This window comes from Petaurus breviceps, unplaced genomic scaffold (genome assembly GCF_028583685.1).
Source record: "Petaurus breviceps papuanus isolate PSGF00001 unplaced genomic scaffold, PetGlider_PUasm1.0 186, whole genome shotgun sequence".
Taxonomy (NCBI): Eukaryota; Metazoa; Chordata; class Mammalia; order Diprotodontia; family Petauridae; genus Petaurus; species Petaurus breviceps.
This window is the reverse complement of record NW_027185798.1, coordinates 20,798,923-20,813,272: the sequence shown is the minus strand read 5'-3', so window position 1 is coordinate 20,813,272 and position 14,350 is coordinate 20,798,923. Positions and strand designations below refer to the sequence as shown.

Here is a 14,350-nt window from a genome sequence, read left to right as displayed (position 1 = left end):
TCTCTCTCTCTCTCTCTCTCTCTCTCTCTCTCTCTCTCTCTCTTTTTGTTGATCTCTAATTAGATGACCCCCAAGCTATCAATCAACATTTATTATACTCAGTGTATGTCAGGCAGTATGCTAAACACTAGGGTTCAGATAAGAAAAAGAAAGACAGACCACCCCCCCCCACCCCTGCCCAAGGAGCTTAAAATCTAATGGGAGCTGGAGAGGTTTATACGAACTGATGTTGAGTGCGAAGAGTAGAGCCAGGAGGAATTTGTACACAATTACAGACACAACATATGTGTGATGACCAACTGATAAACTGGACTCTTCTCAGCAACCCAGAGACATGTCAAACCCAAAAGACTCATGATGGAGAGAGATGTTTACATCCAGACAAAGAACTGAGATTGAACCCAGACTGAAGCAAACTACCTGCCCTTTTTCGTTTTCTTGTTTGTTTTTGTTTCCTCTTTCCCATTCTTCATTCCATCTGTTACAATCCTTCTTTATAACCTGACTAATGCCTAAAGTGAAAGTATTTGCAGATCCTACACTTGATTGTATGCCACCATGGGGAGGAGGGAGAGAAAATTTGAAACTAAAGGAATTGTGGTAAAAAATTTTGAAAAAAAAAAGAAAAAAAATAAAAAAAAACAAAAAAAAAAAAAAAAGCTAATGGGGGAAGACAATACATGAAAAGAAAACAAAAAGGGATAGAGGGCTGCTGGAGAGTATCCTATGGATGAGGGTACTGAATACTGAGGGCATGAATACCAAAGCTGAAGTAATCTTGAGATTCCTGGTGATGAACTTGACCTGGAGGAAGTATAATGTTTGAAGAATAGAAACTAAGCAGAGCAGCTGGTGGGAAATGAAAATCTAATTTATATCACCAATCCTCATCTCTTCCCTGAGTTCCAGTTCCACAATCTCCAATGGATATCTCCATACATAGCCCCACTTCCCAGATCTACCAACAATGTCTCAGTTCAACATATCTAAAATGAAATTTATCTTCTCCCCCAAATCTGCCCCTCTTTCCAATTTCTTTAATTCTATTGAGGATGCCACCAACCTCCTAGTCACTCAAATTTGAAACCTGGACTCTTCCCTTTCCCTCTCTCACATCTAATCATCTGCCAAGCACTGTATATTTCCACCTCAATAGCATCTCTTACATCTGACCCTTCATCTTCACTCAAGTTTCAAGCTCTCATCAAGTTGATTTACTGTGATAAATTTCCCATTGGTCTCCCTGTCTCTAGTCTCTTCACACAGCTGCCAAAATAATGCTAAATAAGGTAAATATCTGTCCATGTCACTTCCCTCCTCAAAAACTTTGAGTGGTTCACTATTGCTGCCTGAACAAAATATAAATGCCTTGGTTTGGCCACTCTACCTTCCCAACCTTATTTCACCTTATTCTCCTTCATATGTGTTCTAGACAAACTGGACTACTGTTTCCCTGATTCTTCTTTCTTCTTCCTCCATGACTTTACACAATCCCCCATACCTGAAATTCATTCCTTCTTTATATGTGCATCATAGATATATAGATTTAGATCTGGAAGAGATGTCCTAGGCCATCTAATCCAACTCCTCCTTTTACAGGTGAAGAAACTGAGGCCCAGGAAAGCTAGGTGACTTGGTAGTGTTAGGGTTAAGAAGAGGCCTCACATATGCAGATAAGTACGAATTAAGGGAAGATGGGAGCAAAAGAGAGATCTAGTTAAAGTCCTCTAAGAAAATTTGAGGAGGGAGGAAATTCTAATTTTCAGGTGGGAAAAATCAGGTAAGGTTCAATGGAGGATCTGGCACCTGAACTGAACTTTGAAGGAATAGAAAAAGGCTGAGATTGTGGAATCAGAGGATTTGTACCCAAATCCCATTTCCCCTTTCCTCTCTTTTTGATCTTCTCTCATCTGGCTTTTGATCTCATCACTGACCAGCACCTGCTTCCTCCAAAGTTACCAGCCATCTCTTCATTACCAAATCTAATGGCCTTTTCTCAGTCCTCATCTTGCTTGACCTCTCACTGGCAATGTTAATCACCTCCTTCCAGATATTCTCTTGAAGACATGGTTCTTTCTTGGTTCCCTTCCCAGCTTCCTCTAACTGCTCCTTCTCAGTCTTCTTTGATGGATCTCCACCCAGGTCATACCCCTGACTGTGGGGTTACCTCAAGGCTATGTCCTGGGTCTTCTTTCTTCTCTAGGCTAAATTATCTCAGCGATCTCATCATCTCCCATGGGTTCAATTATACAAATGCAGATGATTCCCAGATCTATTTATCCCTAACCTCTCCCCAGAACTTCTATCCTAAACCACCATCTGCCTATTAGATACTTTACAATAGACATCCTATAGGCATCTCAAAGGAAACATTTGCAAAAGACAACTTTTATTTCCCCCTGAACCTTCCACTCTTCCAGACTTGTCTATTACTATTGAGGGCACCAACACTCTACTGGTCAATCAGTCAACTCCTCGTTCTCATACCACATATCCAATCAGTTATGAAATCTTTTCATTTTTACTTTCACAATATCTCTTTGATAAAGGGCAGCTAGTAGATAGAATTCTTCATGAATTCAAATCTGGCCTCAGATACTTACTAGTTGTGTGACCCTGGTCAAACTACTTAACCCTGTTTGCCTCAGTTTCCTCACCTGTAAAATGAGCTGGAGAAGGAAATAGCAAACCAGTATTTTTGCCAAGAAAACCCCAAACAGAATCATGAAGCGTCAGACTTGACTGAAAGTGATTGAAAAACAATAACATCCCCTTCATGTTACTCAAACCTTTTAGTTCGTCATTACTTCTTACTTAAATTCCTAATTATTCTTTCTGCCTCAAATTTCTTCCCACTACAATCCATTCTTAACCCAGAGGTCTTGAACTCTCTACCTGCATCCAGAAAACTCCAGGGTGCAGCCTGAACTATTGAAATGTAATTAGGGAATGTTTAACAAAATAAAAATACAATATAGCATAATGTCAATTTGTGATTTTCTCCAAATTCACCAAGAAATAGGTTTTCCACCAGCCAGCACACACTACCCATACATGGAACCATTGGTTACAGCAAGAGGAGAAATGTGGAATACTGTGGATAAGTTCAGTTACCTTGGTGGTATACTTTCTAGAAATACCCATACAGATGATGAGATTGACGCACACATCGACAGAGCTAGCTCAGTGTTCAGGAGTCTCCAAAGGGAAGTGTAGGAGTGAAGAGATATTAGACTGCTTACCAAACCAACTCTATAGAGCTGTTGTGCTGACTTCATTGTTGTACTCCTGTGAAACCCGGACAGTCTACCAGCGCCATGCCAGAAAACTGAACCACTTCCATTTGAATTGCCTTAGGAAGATTCTGAAGATTACTTGACAAGATAAGGTACCAGACACTGCGCCCTCTCTTGTGCTGAATTATCAAGCATTCAAACTCTGTTACAGAGAGTGCAACTCCAATAGGCTGGCCATACTTGAACACCAAACATGGTTGCCTAAAAGATTATTTTATGGAGAATTTACACAAGGCAAATGCTCACATGGAGGTCAGAAGAAGCAAGTGATACAAAGACCTCTTTCAACAATTTTGGAATCAATTGTGAGACCTGGGAGACACTGGCATAGGACTGCCTAGCATGGCATGCCCACATCAAAGAAGGTGCTGTGCTCTACAAGCAAAACAGAATTGCAGTAGCTCAAAAGAAACATGAAATCCACAAATTTAGAGACATCTCTATTCCAAACGTTCACATGGACTATTTGTGCCCAACCTGCGGTAGAACCTTCTGCCAATCTGGTACTGGTCTGATCAGCCACATTCGGACACACTATTCTAGGGGTGGAGAACCTGTGGCCTCAAGGCCACATGTGACCTTCTAGGTTCTTGGGTGTAGCCTTTTGACCAAGTACAGGTTTTACAGAATACATCCTTTTATTAAGAAGATTTGTTGGGGCAGCTAGGTGGCACAGTGAATAGAGCACTGGCCCTGGAGTCAGGAGGACCTGAGATCACATCCAGCCTGAGACACTTGACACACTCACTAGCCGTGACTTAGGGAAAGAGAAGAAAAACAAAAAGAAGAAGAAGAAGAAGAAAGATTTGTTCTGTGAAGTTTGGATCCAGTCAAAGGGCTGCACTTGAGGACCTAGAGAACCACATGTGTCCTTGAGGTCACAGGTTCCCCACCTCTGCTCTATACCATCACCCTTGCCATAGTGATATCATTTTGATCCTCTTTGAGTATGAAAGATGACTAACAACATTCTACCAGCAGAGATCCATTTTTATTTGAGTTGAACTCTATTGTTCTTCTCTTCTACCAAACTCATTTTCCTAAAGCTAGGGCTGATCATATCATCCACTCACTTAGTAAAGGCCATTGGCAACCCATTACCTCCAAGATCAAAGGGAAATTTCTCTGATTTTTAAAGCTCTTTACAACCTGAACCATCTTATGTTTCTCATCTTACATTTTACTCCCTTCCATGCCCTCTTCCTTTTGCATGAAAGCATAAGACCTGGCTGTTCCTCACACATGACACTTCATCTCTGGTCTCCTTACCTTTCTACTGGCTGTCTCTTATGTTTGGAATGCTCTCCATCCTCCCCTCCAAATCCCTAACTTCTGTAATGGAAATGCAAATTTAAAGATCTTCCCTGCCCTTAGGCCCTTTGATAGGCTTAAGAGACTCTGAGAAACTCTGCCTCCTAATAGGCTGAATGTGGTCACATGGAGCCTGTGGCAGGAAGCTTGGTTTTCAGGAATGCCCACACCTTGAGGCTGTGTGATTGGGCAGTGGGTCTAGAGGGTGGTTACATTCTCTGACCCAGGAGAAGGCTATATAATCCCTGATGTGAGGCTTTGCATTGGGGCTCACTTTGAGAATTGTTCTGTGATTTGATCAGGTGAGACTCTGGGAAGCTATTGTTGAGAGCCCCCTGGCTTTGAAAAACCCAGATGTTGATTTGGTATGGATGTAATGGTTGGACAGTTTGGAAACCTGTCTACTTCATCTGTTTCTCTGTCTTGATAATTCTGTCTGTCTACTCTGAAGTTCGGAATGCTGACCTTTTTCCCCTGAACTAGGTAAACAATACATATTTGACTGATTAAAGTAAGCTTGTTAACCAATTTTGAGTTGCTTTCCTTTAGCAAAGCAGATCTAAGAACCTGTGTTGGCAGCCACCCTAGGGACGCTGGGGTGCTTGCTGATACAACTTCCTTCAAGACTCGGCTCAATCACCCTCTGTAAGAGGTCCTTCCTGGTTCCCTACCTGCTTGGACCTTCAGTCCCATGCTACCTTTCACTGACTCTACTTATCTTGTATGTACCTAATTATTTACATGCCATCTCCTCCACTTGAATGCTATCCCCATGAAGTCAGGGACTATTTCTGCCCTCCTTTTATCTCCTCCAGCACTTAGAATAGTAAGTAATTAAATATTTATGTTGTAAATATTTAATAAATTCTTGTTGATTGAATGAGGTGGAGAAGAATAAACATTTATTAAGCACCTATTTATAGGAGATTGTTGTTCAGTTTTTATTTGTATCTGACTCTTCATGAGCCCATTTAGGGTTTTCTTGGTAAAGATGCTGGAGTGGTTTGCCATTTCCTTTTCCAGCTCATTTGACAGATGAGGAAACTGAGGCCAACATGGTTAAGTGACTTGCCCAGGGTCACACAGCTAATGAGTGTCTGAGGCCAGATTTGAACTCAGGAAGATGAGTCTTCTTGACTCCAGGCCTGGCACTGTGCCACCTAGCAGCTCTATTTCCTGAAGAAGGAAATGGCAAACCATTCCAGTATCTTTGCCAAGAAAACCCTGTGGACAGTACTAATGTGCTGTGATCTGATCTGTGGGATCATGAAGCATCAGACACTGAATGACTGAACAGCACAACAAAAGCACCTATTATGTGCCAGGGATTATGGTGAGGGTTTTACAAGTATATCATTTCATTCTCACAACTCTGGGTTCTTTGGGATGAAAAAGGAATCATTTACTTCGGGAAATCAAATACACTCTTGAAAAATCTAGGTGCAATTACAAAGGAAGGAAGCAAGCATTTATTAAACACCTACTATGTGCCAAAGCCCTTTACAAACGTTGTCATTTCATCCTCACAACAACCTTAGCAGGTAGGGGCCATTATTATCCCCATTCTACTTTTGAGGAAACTGAGGCAAACAGGTTAAGTGAATGAATGGTTTTACAAGCAAGGAAAGGCATTCCTTCATGAACAGCTCTTGTCCAGTAGGTGTGGACTAACCTCCCCCCACCTTTTCAGAGCGATTGATCGACTCTTATTGAGAGTCTACAGTCTATAGAGTACCACATTTTAGTCTCTTCTCTTAGGGTTGAAAAAGGAGTCACAATTTCTACCCTTATCATTCAGTTCAGGGAAATCAAATACTCTCTTGAAAATTAAGCACCAAGTGCTTCACAAATATTAACATTTCATCCTTACAACAACCCTGAGAGGTGGAGGCTATTATCATCCTCAGTTTATACTTGAGGAAACTGGGCCAAATAGATAGCTAAGTGACTTACCCAGGGTCACACAGCTAATAAGTTTCTCATGTCTTCCTGACTTTAGGCCTAGACTAGCTAGCTGCCTCTAGCAATGTATCAACTGAAAACAAATGTATTACTACAATTAAATAAGGGTTGACTAAGAAAATGTGAATGAAAAAAATCATCAGAGTACAGTAAAGTTACATCCACATACTTTTTCTTGGATTTAGATAATCATTAGCTGCCCCTCTATTAAAATATCAAAATCAGAGTATGGGCTATGTCATAGTTGGAGGACATATGTTTGATAGGGAGACTTTTCAAAGCCCAGTCTTCCAACAGCCATTCATACTCTCTTTGTGGGTCCATTTAAGATTACATTAATTGCATTCCATGGACATGGAAAATGTCAACACATGGTCACTACCCCATGGGAGTTTGTACTTAGATACAATATGTCATGATTTTCAAGTAGTAGTTTTACCACACCCATAAGCATATATTGGACACTTGTTTGTACAAGTATGCTAAATACAATCCCTGCCCTCTAAGAATTCATGCTTCCAAACAGACAACACCAGTACAGAAAAACTCCAGAAGTGAATACTGACAGAGAATTTATATAACCAAGAGATGATGTAACGACACCAAGAGCCAGTTTCATGAATAATAGATTGTAAATCCCTAGAGAACAGACACCATCTTTATTTGAATCCATTTGTAAGGCATCCCAAATAGTACCATGAGCAGAAAGGCATGTAATCAATATTATATGTGATAATGATAAAATGCTCAATTCAGCCTCTTTTGTTTGCATGTTTGGTGTTTGGGAGAGTTCATGGAAAAAAGGGCATTCTTAAGAGGTCTTTGAAACAGTGGAAGGAATTATAAAGCTTCCAACATAGACAAGAACATTTGTAAATGGAAAGTTAGGGAAAATAATTTGAAGATATAATTATTTTTTTTAATTGTAGAATAAAATACCTCCAAAGGTACCTCCGTCTGCTTACTCAAATTAGGCCAAGCCCTTCTGTTGATACAAAGAAACAGGAATAAAGTAGTATATATCTGAATGACTTGAAACCAAGATACAAAGCCTCTGGAAGACAGAAACTAGATCTATGTAGTTTACTGTATACACAGTGCTTTGCCTAATATGTGGTTCTGTGAGGACAACAGTGATGATAATGACCTCAGGCTGTGCCTAAAAAATGAAGTCTGGCAATGGTTTGCCTCAGTCCAGAAAAATAAATAATTCAAGTATGCCCTGTACTGAGACAACTTCAGTAAAATTCACCAAACCTTCAGGCTCTGAATTTATCTCACTGGCTAGCAATATTAATTCTTTTAGAAAATGGACATTTCCAGTCACATAGTAAAACCGATAAAAAGGATTATACATTGTCAAACTTATCAAAGGAAGCAGTTAAGTAAGTCAGAAAAGAAGAGGTTAATTCTTGCCTTTTGCTAGCTTCTGGGCCTCAGTTTACAAATCTATAAAAGACTGGATAAGCTCTATGACCTCTTTCAACTCTCCGTACTATGATCTTAATATTGAATCTCTGTTTCTCTTCACGATTATCTAGGCCACTGTTTTTGAAGTACAAATATGTATTTAATATTCAGGCTTGTTCTTTGCAATGTGGTATTTGTCTTCCGAAACACTGGTCTAGTTTCTTGTGAGCAGCAAATTATTAACAATAGTATGAAAAAATTCCTGAGAACCTGCTACCATACCTGGGTTGTCTCCAAGGAAGTAAGTGGTAAGGGAGAAGAGAATCTGATGTTTCAGAAGATTGGGGTGGGATATTTAGCCATATATTTTCCTCTAGCCTAAAAACTGAGCTTTTCTGCTTTAAATTGTAAGTTTGATGATGCTTTTTTTTTTTTCCCACCCTAGAGTCTAACTGGTTGCCTCTTCTCTGAGGGCAAGATGAGTAAGGCAAGTGTCAAAGAGAAACGCTCAGCTTTCGAATCTGTCTCTGCTGAACCAGTGCTGGCTGGCTCATCTTTTCAGGTTTATGGCCTAAATAATTTTCTTAAATGTGGGAGAGGATGTGAAGTTCAAAATTCTCTCATTGGGATATTGCAGTGTCATAGTCTGTCCCTAATTTGCTTCCTTTTCTATCTGGATAATTTTGCTTCAGACTTACTGACCTCAGTCAATGTTGAGGACCTGAGTTTGACTTTTCTGAATTGCTACCATCTAGCAACTTGCTTCTTTTAAGTAGGCTTCCCATATATGGGCAAGAATCTTTTTAGTATCTGGACTTGTTGGTGCTGTCACCTTTGCATCATTTTCTTATCTTTACATGTTAAAAATATCAACAAATTTTCATTCTAGAGTAATTCAGTTCAATTCAATAAACATTAAGGTTAACACTGGAGAAGACCCAAAGATAAAAACAAAATTAATTTCAATGCCCCATTTGTAAGACAATTGTTATTACATGTCCCTGATTCACACATGTTCAAAAAAAGATAGCCCAGAATTGGTGCATGATATATTTCAAACTCCAATAGCAGAGCAGGTTAAGGTCAGAGCTAAAATGAATAGTCTGGTGAGATAAAGCTAGGGAGGAAAGTGAGTTAATCAATATGCATTTTCAAAGCGCTCACTATATACCAGGCACTATGCAGCGTACTGATTAGTGGCTCCCAGTAGACCGAGGAATGAAGTAATTTATTTTCTTGCAAGGAGCGGAAAGGGAAGCATAAGGGTGGGGGTAGTTGAAAAAGGAGGAAAGGGTTTTTTTTTTTTTTTTTTTTTCCCCCTTGAACTGATCCCACCTCATTTTGATCTGTTGTAAGGAACTGCCTCTGTTAAATCAAACAGCAGTCAGTTAGTCTATTGCAAATAATCAGGTTGCCAGCCAAAGCCAGACCAACTGCCTGTTGTTTGCTGGAGCAGCTCCCAGTTCCTAGGTAACCCTTATTGCCACAGGAAAGTTGTAATTTGCATATGTAATCATTTTTAGCCACTGACTAGTATTTAAATAGGCTGGAAAAAAATTATAAAATAGAACATGCAGTTGAAATTCAATCTGTAGTTTTGTATTTAAGTTGACTCGTGGTAGATTGTGAAATTGTCCAAGTGGCTTGTAATTTTTGAAAGTTCAAATTAGTATGTGAAGGGATTTTCCATCAGCCAATAGAAGTAGTTTTTCATTTCCTCAATTCATATGAAAAAGTTTCCAATAATGGAAGGAAGGAGGAAGAAAGAAGGAAGGAAGGAAGGAAGGAAGGAAGGAAGGAAGGAAGGAAGGAAGGAAGGAGAAGAAGGGAGAGAGGGAGGTAGAAAGGAAGGAAGAAAAAAAGGAAAGAAAGAAGATGGTAAAACATTTATTAAGTGCTAAACATAGTGCTGGAAATAGAAAAACAAGTAAGCAAGACAGCCTCTACCCTCAAGGAGCATTCATTCTGGGGTGGGGGGAGATGACACATAAAAGGGATGCAGAAAGTGGGGCCTGGGAGAAGGTACCTTAACAAAGGCAAAGCTTCTGGTAAGAAGATGGTTCAGAGAGTGAGAAAGTAAAGCCAGGAGAGAAGCAAGTATGGCCTAGGTGCCTCAGGAAATGGTGATTTGGGCTAGGGATTCACCAGTCAGGAAAGTGGGTTTTAGAGAGGAGGCTTCTGCAGGAGGGAAGACCAATGTATATGCTGACGATGACTTTAACAGGGAACAAAAGCCAGGCACACTTTCAAAGTCCAGATAGCATCAATTAAAAGTTATAGGAGAACCTCCAATCACCAGGCTTGGTAGTGAATGCCTGGATCCCCTGCTACTGGGGAGACTGGGACTGCTGGATGAATTGGAAATTCTGAGTTACAGTAGGACTAGAGCTGATTTGACATTACACTGTCTGCCACCAATAGGGTGAGTCCCTGGGAATGGGAGACCACCAGGGTACCTAAGAAAGGCCAAAAAGCTCAAGTTGGAAAGAAAGCAGGTCAAAGCTCCTATGCAGATCAGCAGTGGGGTCAGGCTTGCAAGTGGCTCCTCCACTTCCAGCCTGGATGAGAAAAGAAGACCCAGATTTTTTTTTAAAGTGTCATTTATGTGTTAGACATTGTGTACTTTAAGTATTCACATCTGGACATGCCCCCCTTGTACATAATAACCTTGTCAGCAGCACAGACTATTAATGCCATCCTCAGTTTGACTCTGTGAGAACCTTAACAGATCAGCAAAGTAGTCTATGATTACTGCTTTGCTTCTAAACCACAATATTCAAAGAAATTTATTTTCTGGGAAATTCAAAGAAAGATATTCAATAATTTTAGGAAGGCATCTATTTGCAGCCTTTAATTGGGTGGGTTTAGTAATAGCACTGAAGATAAGCAGCCAACTTTGATCATCTTTTTCTTCCTTTAAAAAAAAATTTACAGAATGTGACTGCAAGCAACAAAAGCATTCATTCTCAACATTCAGAAACACCAGTGGTCAATGCAAATGACACATCTGTGATTGAAGGTAGGCAACAAACCAGCTTCTGCCATACAGAGAATTTAATTCAAATCTATTTCCATAAAGCCGCCATTTAATTCCGCCAGGATAAGGCTTGCACTTGTGATTTTGTTGGCTCAGGTGAGGGGACTGCCTCCACCAGCAGGAGAGCCATCTTCCTTGCTATTTATAGCCCTGTAGACCTTCTTGGAGTACTGAGAGATGAAGTGTTTGTCCAAGGTCAAGCCACCAGTATTTGAACTTGAACCCATTGCTTTGTGTTTTTAAGTCTGGTTTTCAATCTACTATTAAATTAGCAAATTCTACAAAGAATTGTGAGAGGAGGCTTCTGCAGGAGGGAAGACCAATGTATATGCTGAGGATGACTTTAACAGGGAACAAAAGCCAGGCACACTTTCAAAGTCCAGATAGCATCAATTAAGTTATAGAACCTCCAATCACCAGGCTTGGTAGTGAATGCCTGGATCCCCTGCTACTGGGGAGACTGAGACTGCTGGATGAATTGGAAATTCTGAGTTACAGTAGGACTAGAGCTGATTTGACATTTACACTGTCTGCCACCAATAGGTTGAGTCCCTGGGAGTGGGAGACCACCAGGGTACCTAAGAAAGGCCAAAGGTAGAAAGGGCCATGCCGACCCTTTCCCATTCCTTCAATCTGTATAGGATTTTTGCTGTATTGCTTTATGAAAACTTTTATTTTGAAGTGGGTTCTGAACCTGGGCAGGGAATTCCCAGTGTAGAAATTCTCAGTGCAAATGGAGATCAACAACTTCCTTATAACCTATAACACTAGAAAAGTGCTTGGGGCACATGATGAGGCTTAAAGCCAGATTCAGGACTTCAATCCATCTCTTTCTGATTTTAGGGCCAGCCCTTGATCTACCATGTAACCACTGCCTCTTAGTTTGTGGAAACTTAGGTCTTATTTGAATGCCCTCTAGGAAATGAGGTCTAAAAACAATTTGTTCTTTACATATTTGTTGTTTAGTCATTTTCAGTGGTGTCCAACTCTTCACAACCCCATATGGGGTTGTAATATAATACCAAGCAAAGGCAACTTCCCAGGTTCAAAATACCAGCATAGGTGCTCTCCATTTTATTCAGTGACCAACCAAGAACAGAGAAGATCAAAACATGACATCATTCCAAATACAGCATTTACTAAGCATGATTAAATAATCTTCAAGTACTACCCCACCCCAGGACCTTCCAATCATTCAATCAATTACAAAGTCTCTGTTCTAAATACTTCTCCACCCCTAGGCTATACCTTAATTAAGTCCACCACAAAGCCCCTCTTCTCAAATGGAGATTAGTTTCCAAACATAAGGTCAAAAGTTCCCCACCCCTGGATCACAATTGAATCTACCCCAGAGTTACATCAAGTTTAAGCACAGCACTTAATACCCAAATGGAGCTCTTTTCTTCATCTTGACAGGAGGCAAGTTCTCAGCAATCTTAGTTCCTGGGGGGAGACAAGGCTCAGCAAGGCCACAAGATACATTGCCAGTCCCTTCATCAATTCATCCTCTATCTGTAGAACAGTCCTGGAACCCCTGAACACATTAGCAAAGCCCTCTCCCAGGATTTCTGTAAACATACAACAAGAAAATCCTTCTTCAGGGCTTCTGAACCAACAGAAAGGCTCCCAGACCCCTGCAACAACAGCACTGTCCTTCACCAGTGGACAGTATTCACTCTGTCTGCAGGACAGTCTCCAGACCCCTGCAACAACAGCACTGTCCTTCACCAGTGGACAGTATTCACTCTCTGTCTGCAGGACAGTCTCAGGGCTTCTTAACCAAAAGCCAGGTTCCAGGACTTCTTCAACAACAGGACTGTCTTTCACCAGTGGACAAATCTGGCAAAACAACATCAAAACAAACAGACAAAGTACCAGCAAAACAGCCATGTCTCCTCAGTCCTTGGCAGCTCAGGGGGCAGGTCTCAAAAGTCCAGGGCAATTCAAAGCGGCCACCAGCAATTCTCTTAGTCTCTCTCTCTCCACGAGGTGCTGCTTCCAAAAAAATCTTCCTCCTCTCTCTTATCTCTCCAAATCTACGTCACCAGCTCCTCCCAGTTCAGGACTTTCTTTTCTCATCAAAAAGTCCATCCCACAGGTGGGATTAACAAGCTCTGGGTTTTAACCCAATCAATTTGAAAACCAAGCCAATACAGGGGAATCTTCAATTGCCATTACCATCACAGGGGTCTTCTTGACAAAGATACTGGAGTGGTTTGCCATTTCCTCTCTAGCTTATTTTACAGATGAGGAAACTAAAGCAAGCAGGGTGAAGTGACTTGCCCAGGGTCACACAGCTACTAAGTGTTTAAAGTCAAATTTGAACTCAGGGAGATGAGTCTTCCTGACTCCAGGCCTAGTATCCTATCCACTGCTCCATCCCACTGCCCATTGTTATGTATCAGCATAATAGAATTGATTAGATACACCTTCCGCTTCTATTTTTCTGTACCCTTCTACATAGTGGAAATCTGTCATGTTCTGTATGTGCTTGGTTCAACTTCAGTGAACATTTCTTCAAGTGTTTCCTACAGACAGAACGTGTTAGACACCAAGGAATATTTAAAGATGAAATAGAATCATGGAGCTCATTATCTAATACATGATGAAGGGCATAATACATATACAAAGCCACAACAGCTTACCAAAACACAAGGGCTTGTGCCAATCGATCAATCAGTCATCAACAAGTGTTTGTTCTCAGACTTTCTCTTGGCCTCTGTTCTGCTGCAGGACAGTTCTTAGACTTTCTCTTGGCCTCTTTTCTGCTGCAGGACAGTTCTTAGCTCCATCCCTACTACTGTTGGCCCCACATGCAGCCTCGGGTCCTTTCCGTCCCATTTCTATGCCAGTCTGCCCCAACTCTGCTTCCCTCCCTGAATGGGCAGGCCTGATGATGCTCACAGTTTGGAAATTTACAAGAATGATCCAGATGAAGCCTTTTCTACACAGAGGCCCTCCAAGCCTCAGCTACTTTGGTGAAAGCATCTGCAGAAGCAATGAAAACATAACTTTTGTACACGTCCAGTTTTTAAAAGTTGTATTTTCATTTTAAGTCACTTTTCTCAATAAAATATTTCTGCTTTTTAAATAATGCTTTTAAATTTAAAGTAATTCAATGTCATTATTTAATATCTTAAAAACACTATAAGATATACATAACTGTCCACACATGTATCTACATATGTTCATGTGTGGGGGCAGCTAGGTGGTACATTGGATAGAGTTACAGATTTGGAATCAAGACCTGAGTTCAAATCTAACTTCAGCCATATGATGCTAAGTCACTTAAGAGCTGTCTACCTCAGTTTCCTCATCTGTACAAAGGGGATGG

General features: G+C 40.7%; 1 long non-coding RNA gene across 1 annotated transcript; it reads left to right on the top strand.

The window, feature by feature from the left end:
• The first annotated feature begins 8,429 nt into the window (after nucleotides 1-8,429).
• LOC138162099 (uncharacterized) lies at nucleotides 8,430-14,030 on the top strand. Its single transcript, XR_011168545.1, has 3 exons — nucleotides 8,430-8,541; nucleotides 10,914-10,998; nucleotides 13,791-14,030. It is a non-coding gene; the product is annotated as an uncharacterized lncRNA (long non-coding RNA).
• Nucleotides 14,031-14,350: the final 320 nt, after the last annotated feature.